The 6,582-nt window shown below is 41.2% G+C and overlaps 1 pseudogene; it reads left to right on the plus strand.

Annotated features, from left to right (window-relative positions):
* Positions 1-4,331: 4,331 nt before the first annotated feature.
* LOC123425209 lies at positions 4,332-6,582 on the plus strand (annotated as a pseudogene).

Below are 6,582 nucleotides of genomic sequence, written 5' to 3' on the forward strand. Positions count from 1 at the left end.
GTATAGATTATGAGGATACTTTTAGTCGAGTTGTTAAAGCTGCCACTATTCATTTGGTCTTGTCCATTGCTGTTTCCAAGGGATGGAGTCTTCGACAGCTAGATGTGCAGAATGCGTTTATCCATGGTGTTCTAGAAGAGGAAGTGTATATGAAGCAACCTCCTGGGTTTGAGAACAAAAATTCACCTCACTTGGTATGCAAGCTTGATAAGGCACTGTATGGGCTAAAGCAAGCCCCAAGAGCATGGTACTCCAGGCTTAGTAAAAAGATGCAAGCACTTAGTTTTGTTCCATCAAAATGTGACTCTTCACTGTTCATCTATACAAAATGCAATACCTCCATATTTGTTCTCATCTATGTCGATGACATCATTGTTACAAGTTCTTCTGATGAGGCAATTTCTGGATTGCTAAAGGACCTAAGTGCAGAGTTTGCTCTTAAGGATCTAGGTAAACTTCATCTCTCCCAAGAAAAGTATGCTACATATTTGGTAAGAAAGGCAACATTGCAAGGTTGTAAGCCTGCACCTACTCCACTATCCAATTTAGAAAAATTGTCACTTATGGATGGAGAACTCCTTAGTGCAAATGATAGTACAAAATACAGAAGTCTAGTAGGTGCTCTTCAGTACTTGACACTTACAAGACCTGATATCTCCTTTGCTGTAAACAAAGTCTATCAATTTTTGCATGCACCTACCACAGTTGACTTAAGTGCTGCCAAGCGTATAATTAGATATGTGAAACATACCTTAAGCATTGGGTTGAATTTCAGCAAGTCACCCTCCACTCTTGTTAGTGCCTTCTTAGATTCAGATTGGGCAGGATGCGTGGATGACAGGCGTTCAACAGGAGGTTTTGCAGTTTTTTTGGACCTAATCTTATATCTTGATGTGCCAGAAAACAAGCAACTGTTTTTAGATCAAGCACTGAGGCAGAATATAAGGCATTGGCAAATGCAACAGCTGAAATTATATGGGTGCAGTCTATGTTGAAGGAGTTGGGTATAAAGAGCTCTAAAGCTCCCTGCCTATGGTGTGATAATCTTGGTGCAATATACTTATCTGCAAATCCAGTCTTTCATGCCAGGACAAAGTACATTGAAATAGATTTTCATTTTGTCAGAGAAAGAGTGGCTAGTAAAATGCTAGACATTCGGTTCATAAACTCAAGTGATCAAGTTGCAAATGGGTTTACAAAAAGCCTTGCCTACCAGAAGCTTTGAAGTCTTCAAATATAATTTCAACTTAATAGAGTTGTGATTACGGGAGGGTGTTAAACCACAAGATACTTGGAGATATTTAGGATAGAGATAGACTATAGATAGTTGTTCAAACTACTTATCTCTCTTTGTGTATTCAAATATTCTATCTCTAATTTACTTCCTCTCCAAGTTGTAACTCCTTTCAAATCTATCTTGTACGCATATCCACAGGTTTGCACCCTGCTATATAACATGCAACACGTCGCCCTCATCGGGTAAGACGTTTCCGCTATGCCGCACAGGTGCACCATCTGGGTAGCTGATTTTCAACGGCAGGTGGAGGGGCCTCGTAACACCTCAGACTCCGGCCGCATTGATGCTCGACTCAGTGGTAGATGACGAGCTGGGTTTCACGTCGGACATGCTGGATGAGGGGTGTGTGCGGGGTGGAGTTGGGAGATGGCGATGTTGGGGGTCTTCCTGGGAGCAATGTTCTGCCTAGTTGATCGGGGCTTCAGGAGTTTAGTCGGTGAATTGGAGGAAAAGATGGAAGCAATTGCACACACAAATTGTGGGCGGCTCAATATTATTATTTTTACAGTGGAATGACCGATGGGAGGCCCTTATAGGATCAACTAGGTTGTTAGAACACCTTACTAACTTAATTCTTCCATGGAAATTCATTATTCAGAAATTCCTACACATGAGAAATGCCGACCCATGAAATGGCAGACATGATTAACAACAATGCGAGATGAACCACACTTTTTTATGGCTGAAGGCTAGGTAACATACGTCCTTACAAACTTGCGGGTGCACCGAGTTTAATTGGCATGATGAAGGTCTTCAAAGAGACATACCAAGAGCACACAGATTTCATGTGTGTGGTTTTGGCGGTGCTAATGGTTGAGATCTCATTTCATGACCTTTTGAGTTTGCCTCTTCTGACTTTGCCCATGTGTTGTTTCCTAACGCAATGTGTTGCCATAACGTACAATATCCGTCTTTTGTGAGTTGTGTCTTGTATGCGATTATAATGTAATATGTGCTGCATCACCCAACCAACTATACATTCAACTCTAAATATTTGGAATGTTGATTCTTGCATTGTGTTGCAACTATGTACTTGGCGCTCTATGTTTTCTATGTTCTTAATCGGCAAAAGTATCGCCCCTCGGGCTGTTGAGGTTTTCGATCCGGTTTGCTTTTATACACCAGAGCAAAAAAAAATTTGAACTGAGAACACATTCAAGACGAGAGGTTTCTTCCCCGGTGGTTGTTTCAAAAACAAGTCCACGAGCTCTGAAGAACCACACCTACCAGAATGCATGATCACTGGTTCCATATAGATGCTGCAGAAGTCGCCTCTACGGGGATAAAGCGAAGTGAATATTTTCTTTCAAATGTATGAGATCTTTTTTTCAAGCACATGAATTATGTTGCCAAATATTTATGCATGAACAATTTAAAAATGAGATGAACATTACATTTTAACAATTTTACATTAATATGTTTGTTAATGTAAGGATTCTCATTACGTAAACGTTTCTACAATATTTTTAATTGTTTAAATAAAAGATGTACATTCCTTGATGTGGACGAACACTTGCTACTCGGTGCTAACACCAAAGAATATATCACCATGAACGAAATAAATCCAAAGTGAATAAATCTTTTCAAATGTATGAGTTCTCTTTTTTCAGGCACATGAACTCTCTTTTAAAAGTTGTATGCATTATTTTTTTAATATGAGATGAGCATTGCATTTTAAATATATATGACCACTTGTGCTTAGGTACAAGAACATTTACATTTTCTTATTGTATGAACAATCCCCGTTACTTAATTGTTACGTACTATAATATTTTGAAATGTTTTCAAAGAAATACGTATTTTTGGATTATTACTTTTGTACAATAACGCATTTCCGTCTTTTTTGGAGTGGAAACTATGCATTTTCCTAGATACGACAAATTTTTCAAAAAAAAAGAGTTAGTGGGCTGCGCTGGTGCCGGCCCATGTGTTGTTCATCGTGGTTCGCCTTCTTCAATCGTACTCGAACTAGGATTGCTCTCGTCTTCCGCTGATTACTGCCCTAATTTCCGTCCGCCTAAGTCTTATCTTATCTTATCTTATCTTATCTTACCTACTAATAAAGCAAATAGTGCTTCTTCCGTACGTCATCCAAATTGTCCTTAAAGTTGACTAAAATTACCCACCAATGCCACATATAAGTCATAAAAAATGTTTCAAACAGAAAAATCTCCGTACTGGGCCGGCCCATGTAGGCACCTCCTATATTACGCTCTGGGCGATGGAAAAAGATGCAGCACACCTATTTGGGCCGGTCCATGCATGGGCGCCTACTTTTTTAGTTTAGTTTTTTTATTTTTATTTTCAGTTCCATTATTTTCTAATTTAAATAATTTAGAACTTCAAACAACTTTTCTTAATTTTAAGAAACTAAGAATTTCGAAATAAAATATTCAAAAATATATATATTTTTGAGAATTCAAAAACTACTCAGGAGTTTTGAAAAATGTTTGCAAATAAAAAAATGTTTAAACTTTGAGAAAATTTCCATAAAATAAAAAAGTCAACGATTTTAAACAAAAGTCGGTGTAAAAATCTTTAAAACAGTTCGTGCCTCTGTTTTTAGTCTCATTTTTTATTTTCATTTTTCTGTTCCATTTTTAGTTTAAATAATTTAGAACTTTGAAAAACTTTTGCAATTTATAAAACTGGGAATTTTGAAATAAAAGTTTGAAGAAAATATAAAATGTTTGTGAATTCAAAAAATGCTCACGATTTTTGTAAAAATATTCGCATATTCAGAAAAATGTTCATAATTTTGAGAATAATGTTGGTGAAAACAATAAAAGTCCATGATTTTGAAAAAATGTTTGTGTGTTATTTTTGTGTGCAATTGAAAAAAATGTTTGCTAATTCAAAAAATGTTCATGCATTTCAAGAAATGTCCTAAAATTTTAAAGACATAATATGATCAGCATCATTGAAGATTATAATTGTTTTGCTCCCGTTGCAACGCACGGGTCCTTTTGCTAGTATTAGTAGAAGCAAACTGAATGGGATTCGAATCAAGTTCGTCTTGGTAGGATTTGCCCCCATGGAGATCTCCAGAGATGAACATGTTCGCCCGCAGCTGGTCGAGACTACTGAGGGCGCATCGCCGGAGCTGCCTCACGACATCTTGATGGACATCTTTGCCACCCTCGAGATCCCTGACCTCGTCCGTGCCGGCTCGGTCTGCTCCTCGTGGCGCTCCGTGAGCTCCAGGTTGCGCAGCCTTGGGCACTACATGCGTCCTCAGACGCCATGCTTCCTCTACACCTCTGAATTGAGAGCGTTGCTTGTCTCTACAGCCTCGCGGAGAAGAGGACGTACAAGCTAACCCTTCCAGGGCCACCTATCCGCAGCAGGCATCTGATTGGGTCCTGGCAAGGCTTGCTTGTTACGGTTGATGACAGATCTGAGATGCACCTCGTTAATCCCATCACTAGCGAACAGATTGATCTCCCTTCGGTGATCACCATCGAGCATGTGAAACCCATCTATAATGACTCTGGTGCTCTTCACAAGTACGAGTACTCATGCCACACCGCAAAGATGGTTCACGGTCCGCGATCGATCTTGGCTCTTGAGGAGCTGAGGAACCAGCTTCCTTCACCATAAAGCTTTTGTGTTTTCTGATACATGCAATGGATACATTGTGGCGCTCATACACAATCCAGGTAGTCAGCTCTCAGTTGCAAGGGCAGGGGATGATAGTTGGATATGGCTGCCACCATACATGAACTATGATGATTGCATTTACAAGGACAGCCTGCTGTATGCAGTCAATTCAGATGGACAAATTCACGCTTTCGATCTAAGTAGCTCTCTTGTCACGATGAATATGATTACTCGGGGGCCAGAGCCTGAGGACGGGCTTCTGAGTACTTACATTGTACAAGCTCCATGGGGCAATCTTCTTCAAGTGTGGAGATTATATGAGCACTGTGATTTAGAACCTGAGCCTGGGGCATTTGTGTTTTGGAACACCGGAAAACTCAAAATTTATGAAGTCGATGCTTCCGGAGAGAATATTAAGAAAATCAATTGCTTGCACGACCATGTGTTGTTTCTTGGGCTCAATCAATCACTTTGTCTTACTGCTGAAGACTATCCGGCTCTCAAAGGAAACCATGCCTACTTTACCGATGACAGCGTGTGTTTTTTTGACGCGACAACGGCTGCCTGAATCTTTTATTATAAAAAGATAGTACAGCAATAGGGACGAGAATAATACGAGGGCTACAAGAAGGGGATTACAAGTGGGGAGGCTACATTCTCTCGGCTAAATGGAACAACATCGTACTCCAATCGGTAAGCAGGGTTTTGTTAATAGCTTTGTTTCATCGATGAGACCAGAGCCTGAGATCCTCCGCCGTGGCACTGGTGGTGGCATGAAGGTCGAGGTGGACGTTGCGGAAGACCTTAGCATTTCGTCGTTTCCAAATATTCCAGAGAAGAGCTAGCAGAACCGTGGAGCGGGTTTTGTTGTTGAATTCGTCGTTCCAGGCGTGCAGAATCCCCTGAGGGGTATTGTTACACACACTGTCCAATTCTTCCCAAAGCGGGGCGAGCTCCCCGCAGGAGAATAGAAGATGGGTAATTGTTTCGCTTTGATCACAGAAGGGGCAGTTAGCAGCGGTGGTAATACCCCGTCTGAACCGCCTCTCATTGGTGTACAGCCTATCCTTGCTGGCAAGCCATAAGAATAACCTGCACTTATTGGGGGCATAGTTTCTCCAGATGGCAGGTGCGAGGATGTCGATTGGCCGCGACTTCCACAGCGCACTGTATGCTAGTTTAGCGGTAAGTTGTTTCCCAGATTCCCTTGTTGTCCTCCTGTGAGCATCCTGCAAATTCACGTTAACCGAGGCCAGAACATTGCGTAGATGAGATAGTTTACATCCTGCCGCATGGGAAAGTCGCGGAGCCAGGTCCAGGTGAAGATCGAATGAAGCCAAAACATGGGCTACCGAGGCGTTACTTCTGTTGGAGTGGGAGAACAGAGCCGGGAAATTTTGAGCCATTGTCCGGTCGGTGTGGGGAAGCCAAAGGTCGAGCCAGAAGGATGTAGTTTTTCCGTTCCCTACTTGAACAGTAGTTATTGAGCGAAAAAAACCCAACCCTTTCATGACAGCGTGTTTTGGACAAGGGGATTAAAGAACAATCCCCGTGATATCGGAATGCTCGACTTGAGTAATAACAGCAGGGAGGAACTTGTGTCTCCTCAGCTTTGGTCCAACTTCCCGGCCCCCGTGTGGATTACACCCAATCTTAGAAAGTTGAATTCGGCTTTCAATAAATAG

Source organism: Hordeum vulgare, chromosome 2H (assembly GCF_904849725.1).
Source record: "Hordeum vulgare subsp. vulgare chromosome 2H, MorexV3_pseudomolecules_assembly, whole genome shotgun sequence".
Classification (NCBI taxonomy): domain Eukaryota; kingdom Viridiplantae; phylum Streptophyta; class Magnoliopsida; order Poales; family Poaceae; genus Hordeum; species Hordeum vulgare.